The sequence below is a fragment of the Patella vulgata genome, chromosome 2 (genome assembly GCF_932274485.2).
Source record: "Patella vulgata chromosome 2, xgPatVulg1.2, whole genome shotgun sequence".
In the NCBI taxonomy this organism is placed as follows: Eukaryota; Metazoa; Mollusca; class Gastropoda; family Patellidae; genus Patella; species Patella vulgata.
Window position 1 is genome coordinate 80,153,557 of NC_065880.2, and position 14,850 is coordinate 80,168,406.

General features: G+C 35.6%; 1 long non-coding RNA gene and 1 other non-coding gene across 2 annotated transcripts; both read right to left on the reverse strand.

Annotated features, from left to right (window-relative positions):
* Positions 1–776: 776 nt before the first annotated feature.
* On the reverse strand, positions 777–4,429 carry LOC126812508 (uncharacterized). The gene is made up of 6 exons (XR_008786112.1): positions 4,359–4,429; positions 4,094–4,174; positions 2,903–3,062; positions 1,725–1,892; positions 1,219–1,281; positions 777–838 (listed from the first exon to the last, which is right to left on the reverse strand). It is a non-coding gene; the product is annotated as an uncharacterized LOC126812508 (transcript).
* A 502-nt stretch (positions 4,430–4,931) lies between these two features.
* On the reverse strand, positions 4,932–6,407 carry LOC130010841 (uncharacterized). Its single transcript, XR_008786114.1, has 3 exons — positions 6,320–6,407; positions 5,631–5,728; positions 4,932–4,957 (listed from the first exon to the last, which is right to left on the reverse strand). It is a non-coding gene; the product is annotated as an uncharacterized LOC130010841 (long non-coding RNA).
* Positions 6,408–14,850: the final 8,443 nt, after the last annotated feature.

Below are 14,850 nucleotides of genomic sequence, written 5' to 3' on the forward strand. Positions count from 1 at the left end.
TTTGCAATGGTTTAATTGCTGTCAAAAAATGATGTATCACTACGCCGTAAAGTAATCAGTTTCAGTAAAAGTGAAATCTAAAGCAAAGGATTATATCTATCTATTTGTGCATGTAAGAAAGGATTGGGTGATAAATAAAAACTCCTACTCAACTTTTTTGATATCAAAAAAGACTCATAGGAGATTCTCTATTTCTCTGAAATCCCAATCAAAACAAAATCTATAACTCTGCTTATAAGTGAGAATTATGTACACCATTTCGTTACCGCTTTATGCCCAATGGGTTGGGCAGTTGTCGGAGTACTCAAAATATAAAGTTTATATTGGGAATGTTCCACCAATTTGCCACAAATATCCCATTTGAAAAACTTAACTTATCGTAAATATCTCTATAACTATAATATGTACTATAACTATATTTATATGTATTCATTATAACTATGTGTATTATAACTATATGTACTATAACTATATTTACATGTATTCATACTATAATTATATGTATTATCTCTATAACTATATGTATTTACTATAACTATATGTATTATCACTGTAACTATATGTATTATCACTATAACTATATGTATCATCACTATAACTATATGTATTATCCCTATAACTATATGTATTATCCCTATAACTATATGTATTATCCCTATAACTATATGTATCATCACTATAACTATATGTATTATCCCTATAATTATATGTGTTATCAATATAACTATATGTATTTTAACTATATGTATTATCAAGTTTCTATAGTTACCAATTCACCTGACCAGTCGCCTGAAGTACGAATATGTACAGAAAAATTCTTGGAATCTTCTCTCGGACACTGGAATAAACACGTTTGCAAAACATGTAATACTTTTTAAAAAAAAATGATCAATATTTATTAATCATCTCACCCGAAACTTCCGTTGTCGATAACAAATAGTTGTCTGGATAAGGTAATGTAACTGACTGGATGTTCGCGTATACAGTGCAGAATGGAAAATGTTGTCGCAGTTGACCAGGTAACATTGCATTGTTCCGATTACCAACTAAAGGGCAAAGCCACATTTCTTCTCAGCCAATTGTAAGGCATACATAAATCTTCGTATGGCATCATGTTACTTAGAAGACTATTTCCTACGACATTTCGACGCGGGCTCTCTCCCGTCGTTTTCAAGCGTTGAGATTTCGAAGTTTCAATTACTAATGTTGTATACCTACCTGTGTTATAGAGAATGGATGCCACTCAAAATATGATATTGATGAACATTTCAACAAAATGTACTGAAATATAAAAACATACTGAAATAAACATCAGCTATTCACACATACTGAAATATTTCGTTCATATTCAAAGAAACGAAATGAAATGAAATGGGATTTAACGTCCTACTGTTCTGCTCCGACTGGGATAATGAAGACGGGGGAAATCAAATGTCTTATGCGTAGGTTATAGTTATAGTAGCCGCACGGTTCGGGAACTATCCGAGACGCAGGCGAACGACGGTGACTCAATGAGTAGGTTATAGTTATAGTAGCCGCACGGTTCGGGAACTACCCGAAACGCAGGCGAACGGCGGTGTTTCATACGGAGTCACAATTCCAAAATGGCTGGGATGACGTCGTTACGGGGTCATATATACCAGTTTTGTGCTCTAGAAGGGGGTGTTTTATTCTCCACTTCTTCAAACATGTTTTAACTTACCCTATAATACAGAAACAATTACCTGGCCAGGAGTAGCTTTGAATCCATCGCAAGTCATATTGACTTCCACCACACCACCGGGATAGGATTTTAGACTTCCAACCTTCAATGTACTTTTACCTCTCCTAAAGATCCGTACAGTACTATCACAGATATAGATAAACAAAGGGATACCAATCCAATACCAAGACTGGAATAATACAATATTATGAAAGTCGGATCTCTAAGGGGTATATTCAAAAGTTAAAAAAATAGTTAGAAAAGTATTATGTAAGATTTAGGCAAAGCGCCGACCGTTCCTGCTATAACAGTTCAAAAATAGATAATGCAAAAAGAATATATTAAACATTTCATTCAAATTACTTTATTTTGAGCCAAGTTATCACTGTTTGTAGTTTTGACAAGATGTATGCATTGATTACTTATTTTCGTAGCCACGGTACTAGTATATTCGAGTCTTAGCCTCGCTTCTCCATTTTTAAATTAACTCATTAAATGACCGAACTGTTCTAATCTATTTAAAATCTCGAGCATCTAATTAATAATTTAGATAATAATAAAGAAAGACCTACAATAGTCAGATTTAGCTCTCGAATAATTAATGTATCTTTCAATACATATATTTTTTAAAAAATTCGGCGCCGTCTTGAATTGTTGTGTAAACTCGTTTAATTTTGGTGGGCTGCTTTCCTTTAATCCATTTGAATCCAATTCGAGAGATTATCTAGAGTTGAAATTTTGGTTTTGTTTTCAAAATTGTATGTTGAATATTCAATCAATAAAATACAGACCTATATTTCGATTTTTTTTTGTACTTTCGATGCCATACACTACATGAACTGACCAGTTGTAGTGGAAGGTCACGCCAGGTGTCATATGAGCGACTTTTGACCTTATGACGTCAATCGTCTATTACTCAATCAGCGTTGACGTTTCTATTGATTTACCCAAAGTTCAGTGCGCCTCACCAAAAAAAACCTCGCCGTAACGGACCGTTTTATTGGCCAATCCCTAACATCATCCAGAACGCGGGTTATATATCAACTCTTCCAGATCCTAGTGTATTTAAGACAAGTTAAACAAAATTTTGAACTATAAAAAACGAAACGAAATAGGATCTGTGTTTTAATCAGAATGGTATTCAATTTGAATACATCTTATTATGGACTATATTTAATTGATATTGTAACACACACTTACCTGAATCTTAATATGTTCAAATCGAGGTCTCTCTGTACAGTTAGTGATATTAGACGTCATTAAATAAAGCTCTGTGATTGGTTCAGATTGGGGTGAGATTGATGACGTATTACAGCCTGGCCAATGATTGTTCAGGTTAGTTTGTTGTTTAATAGATCCTCTGAAATTATTGAACGTACAAATGACTTCATACACCATATATATTTTAGTTGATATCAAACGTCTCGGTGTACAAAAGTGGTATCAGGTGTTATAAGAAGAATTGGAAACCATACGATTTAATACGGTTAAAGGGACTAAACCTGTAGCTCAATATTTCCATTATATTTGAAATTAAAAACACGAATTAGAATTTAATATTGGTCAATCTCAATCAATAATGATGTTGTTATCTTGCTGTGAAAATATGAAATCCGAATATCCAAGATTTAAGACACAATGAATATTTCATAATCAGTACACGAGCGGTGTATTTTATGGTTTTGGGTGCCATCTCTAATAAACAAAGTAAAACATATCCTACAAAACAATGCGAAAGTAATTATTAATGTCTGATTCACAAACAACAAAAGAATAATAATAATAAAACGTCTAAAATGGATTAAGCAGGCGTAAACGGCTTTTGTTCAATTTGGACTGTTCTTAGTTTCACATCAGCTGTCATACACACAAAGACTAAATAATTTTTAATTTTATCAAATGGAAGCAGAATAGATACATAACAAAATTCTCGACGTATACATAGAGTTTCCGACTAAAATCTAGATTTAGTACCTAAAATGTCGGTCAACTAGCTTAGTGTCTGTTGTCAAGCAGAGCTAACTGTAGAAATGAAATGAAATGAAATGAAATGGGGTTTAACGTCCTACTGTTCTGCTCCTAAACTACGCCATACAGTGTGCTACGGCCTACTTTTATATCGAATTCCAACTGCCAAGGGATCTTTTACGTGCACGCCAATGTGTACAATGGACCTCGGTTTTTTGTCCCATCCGAACGACTAGACAACTGTCCTTGTCAGGGTCGCTAACTGTAGACAGACAGCCTATGTTTAGTATGTGGTAATAGGTGACTCTATACAAGACGTCGCCCATTTGCATAAATGACGACATAATCTGCGGAGGCGCTAGTACTTACCCCACAGCGTTGTGAACTAATATTAATATATAGAAGATGATGTGAAAAACTTACCCCATAGCGTGAACTAATATTAATATATAGAAGACGAGAATGAGACGATGTGTAAAACAAAACAAATCATAGTTCACTTCCCTGAAACATACAAAGAGAGGAATCGATTTTAACGTCATTTCGGGACTAACATATGGTTAAATTTTATTTCAACAAGGGGAGACCACGCCGGAAAATTCCGAGGAACTTTCTTGGCCCAGGATTGAGACCATTACATTGGACTCAATGAAAAATCCTATGATCTAAACCGCACGCGTTCCCTTACCTCATATGTCTATAACTGGTGGTTACTATGACAACAAGAATAACACACATTAATAAACCAGTAATACCTGCAACTGAAATTAAATTAAACATTTATTTTAAAAATATCACCATTATCAAAGAATTATATTTATACACGATTAAAAGCACAATCAACAGTTATTTCCGGGTGATGTCGCACCACAAACCCGTTAAGTACTCTTGATACGAAATAAACTGCTACAGTTGTATTACTAAATGATCGAGACTAATCTGCCTGTAAACAGGTTGGTAACAATCTATTGTGGTACTTCCGGTCGAGGCACTAACTTTAATTTTAAATAAATAGAGAGAAATAGAGTTTAAAGTTCACTGGACACAAACTAGATTATTTCGGGACTAACACATGGATCTCTTTATATTTCAATAATTAGCTTGCGCGTAATGGTGACACGCACATGCGGGGAAATCGAACCCATGACACTTATGATGCAACGCGCACGCTTTAACCATTTGGCCCCCCCCCCTTGAGTAAATACGGTACAGAACTGGTGAACATTAGACACAAGAAAAGAAATAGGGCATAAACTTACCGCTTCTAATTGCTATAAATACGGGATCCTGAAATCAGACAGGTTTTAATTACTATTATACCATCTTAAAGGTCAATGTCCTCTGTATAATATTGGGAACAGCTGTATGTCGAAATACGAGTAATTTCTCTCATTACACACGACATGGCATATTTATCATCTTCATTAGTTCAGGCGGTGCAGAAAAGAAAGATGTTAAACGCCCATTTCATTTAAACCTTAATGTCCCTTAAACTTGGTTCACAAAGGTGCTTTTCTGAGACAATTTGCAAGCGATTTTTAACAGCCCGCCCCCTCCCCTCATCAATATTGCAAAAAAAAAAGTCTGAATGTAATTTTAAGAGCCAATTAGCTTGCACCGATGTCATGCATTTCATTGATACTAGCGACCAAGCAAATATTTACTGCGGATCAGTTTGCGGTGCCTGTAGAGGTAAGATTGAACACCTTGGTTATAGACCTTGGTATCTGGGGATGAATTGAGAAATGTGAAACAAGTTTGATATTCGACGACAAAGAATTGAGCTTTGCTCTGATATGGTACTATTGTACATTCTCTGTGTATTCAGTGCAAGCTAAAATATCACCTGAGTATGGCATGACATGCTTTCGGTGGCAGCGGACGTTAAATATAGCCATTTTTGAGTAAATCACCGACGTCAATTCCTGATTCGCAGCCTGCAGATTCATTTACCCTTTACCTGTTGTGAATATTCGGCGCCATTAACTTCTGTATACACGTCATTATAATAACGGGAAAAATTGACGTCATTAAACATGTGACCTATAAAATGGACAACTGAAAATGAAAATAATTTTTAAAAAGTTATTAATAGAGCTTTTTTAAACGCCGTCTGGCATAATAAAACAAATCAAAAATTAAATGGATTACTAAATTGAAAAAAAATTGAGAGACATTTAGAAAATCACAATATAACCATTCTTACACATGGTAGCAATGTAAACACAGGTACGTATTACGAATCTATTACAAGCCAGGTCGTATACACATTTAATGTCATTTCGTCCAGGTCAGTATACACATTTAAGGTCATTTCGCCCAAACCAGTATACGTACTCATGGAATCCATGCCAGGTCGTATACACATTTAAGGTCATTTCGCCCAGATCAGTTTACGTACTCATGGAAACCAAGCCAGATCATATACACAATCTCCAGACTTAAGAATTTACTCAACTTTCAATTACTGTTTACGAGAAATATCTTTGATCTAGAAACACAAAACTTTGCACATAGTTTCTTATGGATGTATTTGATAAATTAAAACAATAAAAGTTTTTTTAAAGGGTTACATTTAAGTTAAAATAAGACGAAGAAGAGTAAATTCTTAACTTAAATCTCCAAAATACGTGTTTTATAAGTACAAACCTGTAGTCATGACAATAATTACAGCACATGCTATATGGAATCCTTTACAGGAATCTATCAATGTATTTATAGTACTGATCTGTATCTGAAATAACATAAAAAACCGACTCGTTCATTATCTTCAAATATCAATCATTTTTCTGAAAAAAACTACCGAAGCATAATAATGGGACACGTCTCCTGTGATTTTACACTTTAACTTAAACATACATTATAGCAACAATGGATAGCTCCGTATCTCATCTTACATAATGTATCTTTAATATTGCCATTGCATCCAGGGGATGGGTAGTTTCCATGCCCCACTTGTTTGTTCGTGACAAGGTATAAGATAGCTTGTCAAACCTCCTGGGTTTTCTGTGGTTTCTTCCCACTGCTAAAGGTTACTTATAGCTGGGTCTCCATTGGGTAAAGTCCGTCTTCATGAGACGATTCGAAGCTGAATAGTAGGATGTTAAACCCCATTTCATTTCTATTCGGTAAAGCGTTGGCTAGCTAACAAGACAATCCCGATGCTGGCCCAGAAAGCTCCCGTGCCTGAACAAGGGCTGGCCTCGGTTTTCTGTCTTATGTGAAGGACTTGACACACTTCACAGTCCCGATTATTCTTCACGGCACAAGCAGGCATTTGAAATCGGGACATTCTATTCGAGGGACCAGGAGGAGCCATTAACTATATTAAAGTTAGATTACCTGCTTGTTGCAAGATCTTAAAATAGTTAGAATATATCGGCACATAGGTAGTAAAATTAAACCACAATTTAGATTCAATATGGCAGCCGATCCTCTTGAGATACACATCCACCTCTGAAATATGTAAATTAAACGTTATATTAAAATATTCATAGTCCTGTATTATAGCTATAGAATCAAAAATTCGTAAAATGTTCGAAGGGTTGGTGTCTTCGGGTGATTGGGCCCAACAGGTATTCATGCAGCAAGTATGGTACTATTTGTATTTCTCTACGTTATGATATGTAATACTACCCTGCCAAATGACAATATATGAATTTAAGGACAATTTATTGACCGGTTCTCAGCTAATCACAGTCCACCCCTCCTTAATGTTGTAATTGTATTTCAACTGTTTCCATTGTTGTTAGTTCAAACAAGAAATGAAATGAAATGGGGTTTAACGTCCTACTGTTCAGCTCCGACTGGGCTAATCAATGCGGGCAATTTTATCTGGACAGTGGCGCTACGGCCTACCCGTATATCGAATTCCAACTGCCAAGGGATCTTTAATATGGCCTTGGTTCTTCGTCCTATCCAATCTGGTTAAAACGCAGATCCTATTTCGTTTCGTTTTTATAGTTCAAAATTTCGTTTTACTTGTCTTTACTACACTTGGATCTGGAAGAGTTGTTATTTAACTCGTGTTCGGAATGGTGTCAAGGATAAGCCAATGAAACGGTCTGTTACGACGAGCTTTAGACGTGTTTTGCACGGAACTGTGGGTAATCCACTAGTAACATCAATGCTGGTTGGTTAATCAAATGTCTGACATCATAGGGTCATAAGTCGGTCATTTGACCCCTGACGTGATCTATCGCTATAACTTGTCAGATCTTTATGTAGTGTAGGCCATCGAAAGTATAAAAAAACGAAACGAAATATAGATCTGTATTTTAATCAGATAGCGTCCTATCCTAACGACTATACATTGTCCCTTGCCAGGCCCTCGGCCCTGCTCTACTGACAAGGAGGAACCACGTTGGAAAGTCCAGATGAACTTTCTCGGCAAATGTAGGGATCGAACACGACCCCACGTCTTATTCACTGTGCCACAGAATTAGAGAGCGGCATGTAGGTAACTTCACGATTACACGCGTTTAAATGGATTGGATACCCTCGAAATGAAATCTCGAGCTGGGATTTAATGAGCCAGCAATTTACTCACTTAGTGAGCCATTGCCTAGACGAGAAATTTTGTTTCGTATTCTATTGCAAGATGAATAATTATAAACTTATTAGTAATTGAAAAAAAAAACTTAAATAAAATTTAATAAACGTACCCCCAACATCTGATGTACATAGTAGAATCTAGGGTCATCTCTATAATAGCGATAATCCCTATAGAATAATCCCATACAGCTAATTAACCATAATACCTACAACAATAGTTTCAGTGACATTTAGTAGCCGACATGGAAATAAACAGCCCAATGGACTAATATGTTGTGACGGACCGTAGTCCTTATGGAAGAAGACCACAATTCATTTTCTCATTGACTTTTAAGTTTAATTCTGGGCCCGGTTCCTAGAAAATTCTTAGAGTAAGCACAAAGTCATGTTTCACTTTTTCTTACGTAAGAAACTTATAAAAATACCGTCCCAAGAAAATTCTTAAGACAATTCTTACGTAAGCACAAGTCAAGTATAAGTCTAAGCACATTGTGACTGGTAAAGTTTACCATAAACTGAGACTACGATGCTCTTTAACGTCATAAAAAAAACTTTGGTATGCGAATTACGTCATAAATTTATCGTCTGCTTCATTTACGTCATATATTATACGGTTGATTTAGATGCATTTGGCATGTCCCCTATACACATATAAAATGTGCCACAAGATACAAAAACGCAGACACATACAAACTAAATGAATAATTGTGAGAGCGCCTGATCTTAAAGTAGCCTGTGTGTTTGTAGCCTATTGTTTACTAATTGGCAAATAAATAAAATGGTTTCAGGGTAGAAGCGAAATTTTCTATAGCATTCTTAATTTCTTCTGGAGAAGGATATTCTCTGTTTTGTAATAATTGTCTGTTTGGTATCAAAAGGTGTCGGAAATGCCGTCGAAACACTCTACGGTCAGCCATCTTTTTGAAGCAGAAACAGACTTAAGGTTGGTAAGCAAGCCCTATATCTTGCTTGGGACTTGTGCTTAGATTGACTATGTTTAAGAACGAAGTTGTGCTTAAGTTTTTTCTTGGAACGCATAATAACGTTCTTGTGCTTACAATGAAGTCTACTTAAAATCTTAGCACAAGAACGTTCTTAAGAATTTTCTGGGAACACAAAATAAGGGAAGTTTACTTAAATGCAAAGTCTACTTAAATCTAAGCACAAGAACGTGCTTAAGAATTTTCTAGGAATCGGGCCCTGGTCTCTTGCCTGTTAGTATAGGGAGTTACTATTTAAAGACGAACTACAAATTTAATTGTAGTTTGATTCCTAATCAGTGCGTGGTTTTCAGCCAATTTTTAGATTATAAAGAAAAGAGATTTACATGTAGCTTATTTAAATCGACAAACTGACACAAGAAATTTTATGTTGTTTTATTAAATGAATATAATCCGTCTTTACATTGAAATAATGCTTTTTGATTTCGCCGGACTATTTTACATAATAAGTAAATGGGTAATAAGGGTTTATTGATTTCCTCAACAAGCAGTCAAATGTGTATGTAGACAGTCATCAACAGTTTAATAGGCGGAAGATACGGAAGCCTAGTCTCTATCCGTCTTCAGTAGTCTTTGGTGCAGAAAAGTGTACTGTACACGTTAAACTGTACACTGAATCACCTGCAATTAACTTACCATCACCATCAATATTTAATGACTGTTAATATACACTAAGAACAGTATACATAGTTTTATACATGTAATACTCATTAAAGGCCACCGCACATAAGAACCGATTTCGTTTTGAGTTCTGGACGTCGACGTTTCGTTAGCTGTCGAAATTAAAGGACATGGGATTTAACGTCTTACTGTTCTGGTCCTACTGGGCTAGTGAAGACCGGCATATGCCATACAGAGTGCTATGAGGGAAATTTTGCCCAGACAGGGGCGCTACGGCCTACTCTTATATCGATATCCATCTGCAAGGTGATCTTTTACGTGTACGCCAATGGATTATTCGTCCCATCGGAACGACTACACAGCTGCCCTTGCTAGGGACTCCGTCCTATACCACTGACAAGGGGGAACCACACCGAAAAAAACCGTTGAACTTTCTCAGTCAACATCGGGAGCGAACCCGCGACCCCCAGTCTAGCGAGTCAGCCTCTTACTAACTTCGCCACCGTTGCTCCTATTCAGCGGTCGAATGTAGTACATTATTGTACACGCGAATTGGCACCACTTGGTTGGTTACAGTGTTAACAATTGTGATAGCATTCTCCCATACAGAACATTTTAGCCTGTATCCAAGACAAAAACAAACTATTTCCAATATATAAGCGTGCATTAGGAAAAATATTTATTGACCCTAGATGGTATGTATGCAAACTATACGCTATTGTAAAAAGCAGAATCGGATAAGCAGTGTAAACAGGGTGAATCGTGTAAACGGAGCCTTAGTATTCATAGCGGATTTGAGTGCATTAGGTTAATTGCCCGTCACGTTTATCTTAATGTAGTAATTAAATGGCCGCCCCGTGTAAACTGGAAACATATGTCTATAATTATAAACAGATTGACCAATATCTGATTTGTACTAAGTTCATACAGCATCAATATATCACAATATTTATTTTATCTACATGGAGGGAACATATCAATTAACTCGTTATAATAACAGGTTTAAATAGACAACTAATGGAGCGAGAGAGAGAGAGAGAGAGAGAGAGAGAGAGAGAGAGAGAGGTGCCTTCACATTTTTAGTAACCGCTTTCTCTAAAATAGACTAATCTGACTGACAGAATAGTAGACAGAGAGAGGGAGAGAGATGGGTTTAACGTCCGCTCGACACAGACACGGTCATTTCGGGACTAACATATGGTTTAATTTTATTTCATTATTTTGTTTGCGGGTAGGGGTCTTTAACAGTGTGGGGATGTGGCGGGGGGGGGGGTGAACCAGATTACCCGTGAAAAACCCACGAGGCTGGACAGACAACCCTGTGCCTTGTCACCTACAAGCCGGGAATCGAAACCACGTCAGTTGACTCAATGAGTGTTTATTTTCAACGGGAGTGAAATTGTATTGTGTCCTTTAAAATCTACATATCTGGCCGGGGTTGGACAACTTTTCTCGCTACCCCAAATCTGTTAAGTATTAGTATTTTGCGATTTTAAAACTCCTATAACATTTCCAGGTCAAGAATTAATACGAATCAGCTGTTTTGTCTTTGATATCCTAGTCTCAGAGTCTGTGTTGTAAAGATCACTTTTAGGGTGGTACCTCTTTTATTAAGTTTGATATCTGATACGGTGAATATCTGGCAGCGGTTTACGATGATGTAAATTCCTGCCCAACCATAACAACATTGTGTTTTCATAGAACTTCCAGTATTCCATGCCCGTCTTTAACCATTTAATTTCTTCAGATTTATTAATATTCACCAGAGATCCTGTGGCATTTACAACTCGCGGTATTTCAAAATACCAACATGCCAGATTAATAGTTTATATGAAAGATTTGAGAAATAAAATGGGGTTTGATTCAACTGATGACATACTTATTATTTTTAACTTGCAACTGCATTCTATCTTATTTTGTGTGTAATTATAGTGTTCTTCCTATATTCTACTTGTATAATGTATATGTTTTATAGTTTGGGAGTGACTTCCCAAACTTCCCACTATAAAATGCTATTGCATTTCAAATGATTTTGAATTTATCCTGATATTATATGTATATATGTCTTTGTAGCTTAGGAGGGACTTATGGAATATTAGTTTTTTTGCAAACTAAATACGTTGCCTCATTAAATAAAGTTATTATTATTATTATTATTATTATTATTAAACACCCACTCGGGGTCTTTCAAAGTTCCAACACATCAGATTAAAAGTTTATATGAAAGTTTTAGGAAATAAAATGGAGTTTAACATGCTATTCTTCTACACCCACTGAACTAATGAATACGGGCGTATATACAGTGTACTATCAATGAAATTTTGACCAGGCAGTGGTACTACGATCTAGTGTGCGCTAATGTGTAGTCAGGACTTCGCTGGGGAAAAAACGATGAACTTTCTCGGGATCGAACATTTGACATCAATTCGATCAAAACGGCCAATAAAATTATTACAAAAACAATATATTTTACAAAACATTATAGTTTCTTTAACTTTGTTATTTGGTTGAATCTGCAAGTTAAAATCTGAAACCGGTAGACTATAAATTTATCTTTTAATTCTACTTACCATAACCAAATATTTTTCTCCATTTCGCCTACACAAAGCACAAAATGAAACGTCCATTATGTTATTGCTATTCACACCCAAATTTCTTTTGTTCCATAAAACTGTAAAACTTACAAAATACTAAAATCTATAAATAACTCAAACTTGTCAAAAGCTGTGTAAATACACTGAACATAATTTTGTATGTATCACGTTTAAAGGGTAATTAGTGAAAGGATATATTTAATAACAGGCAGCTTGATGGATAACATTTAATAGGTTAATTAACTGCAACGTTTCAATGAGGGCACTTTCATCGTTATCAAGCAATGATATTACAAACGTCCATTACATGTATATTCACCTCCTAACTTCGTTTGTTATCATTGCTTGATAACAGTGAGAGTGCCCTCATTGAAACGTTGCAGTTAATAAACCTAGTGAATGTTATTCATTGATAACGGTTAGAGTGCCCTCATTGAAATGTTGCAGTTAATAAACCTAATGGATGTTATTCATTGATAACGGTTGGAGTACCCTCATTGAAATGTTGCAGTTAATAAACCTAATGAATGTTATTCATTGATAACGGTTAGAGTACCCTCATTGAAATGTTGCAGTTAATAAACCTAGTGAATGTTATTCATTGATAACGGTTGGAGTACCCTCATTGAAATGTTGCAGTTAATAAACCTAGTGAATGTTATTCATTGATAACGGTTAGAGTACCCTCATTGAAATGTTGCAGTTAATAAACCTAGTGAACGTTATCCATGAATCTGTCTGATATTGTATCACGTTTACTGTTTTTATTTTACTGAGCAACATTTCCAAATGGCTTCTCTGGTCTTTATCAAAATTAAGTAAATGAACTGGAAATACAGAGGAAATAATTTAAGAGAATCGAATTACTTTTTATTAGCAACGTTTCAGCAATGATTTTGTTTAAGAATTACTTTTTATTAGCAACGTTTCAGCAATGATTTTGTTTAAGAATTACTTTTTATTAGCAACGTTTCAGCAATGATTTTGTTTAAGAATTGATAAATATCAAATTTATTACTTTTTCATGGTGTTTATCAAGCAATGGCAAATAAAGAATAAAATGAAATAAAATGAAATGAAATGGAGTTTAACGTCCTACTGTTCTGCTCTTACCGGACTAATGAAGACGGGCATATGCAGACAAGGACAACAGTCTAGTCGTTCAGATTAGACGAAAAACCTAGGTCCCGTGTACACATTGGCGTGCACGTAAAAGATCCCTTGACAGTTGGAATTCGATATAAGAGTAGACCTTAGTGCCGCTGTCCGGGAAAAATTCCCCTCATAGCACACTGTATGGCGCATGCCAGTCTTCATTAGCCCAGTTCGGAGCAGAACTGTAGGACGTTAAACCCCATTTCATTTACTATCCAGTTAATATATTCCTCAAAAAGAAAATTACCTTTTAGGCCATAAAATCTGGGTAATAGCATCCAGTTTAATACCACGCTCGTCAAAGTCTTAATTTCTAAGTATAACTCAAAACAATTTAGAACATCTCCGCCATTTGATATTTTTAGTCGAATACATACATTTTAGAAGGAACGCCAAACTACAGTTGTCACAGTGTTTAAGAAATTCTCAAAATCATGTAGAAAATCTCTTCCGTTTGCATTTTAGTCAAATATACACACCCGCTTTGGAATCAGTGGTTTTCTTTTCTTTATAAAAACGTTTTCACACACATTCTAACCTTCACGTATCTATTTGATGAAATGAATATATATTTCCGCATTCCTTATAAACAACGCCAAGACTGTATTTCCTCTGAAGTGTAATATCTAGAAATTTAGATGATCAAAAATTTAATGTTTCTAATATTGAAGTCATCACAGTACTCTAAATACGAGCAGGTAACTCTTTCCACAGGGAAAAATCTCACATAATCGATCAAGTCAAAATTATAGAATTCAATGTATAAATTAACCAAGTTTATGCTCATCTGTACACATATCGCCCACACAGTACTAGAGAAAGATACGGATATGATATAAATAACGAGAATAATGCTGATCTGTTAATTTATAACTTGAATCGATATAGATGAATGAGTTACCAATTTAACCTTGTTCAATGAAGTTTAAATACCCATTCCACACCTGGAACTAGACACGAATGAATGAACTATTCATTTAGAACCCCGTAGAGTTTAACGTCCATTTTCACACATCTTCATATCACAGAGAGTTTTCTATAACTGGGATGGATATAAATAAAAAAACTACCCATTTAGAACCTTACATGTATCGTCCGCTTCCACTCGGGCTCATAACGCAGACAAATTCACCCCTGTTACAGATAACCGCTATCACTTAAATCTGTATTAATAGACCGTCTGTCTATTAGCCGTATGGGGTTGATATGCCCGCTTCTCCATAGGCCAATGTCGCGTAAACATCCACTGCTGTAA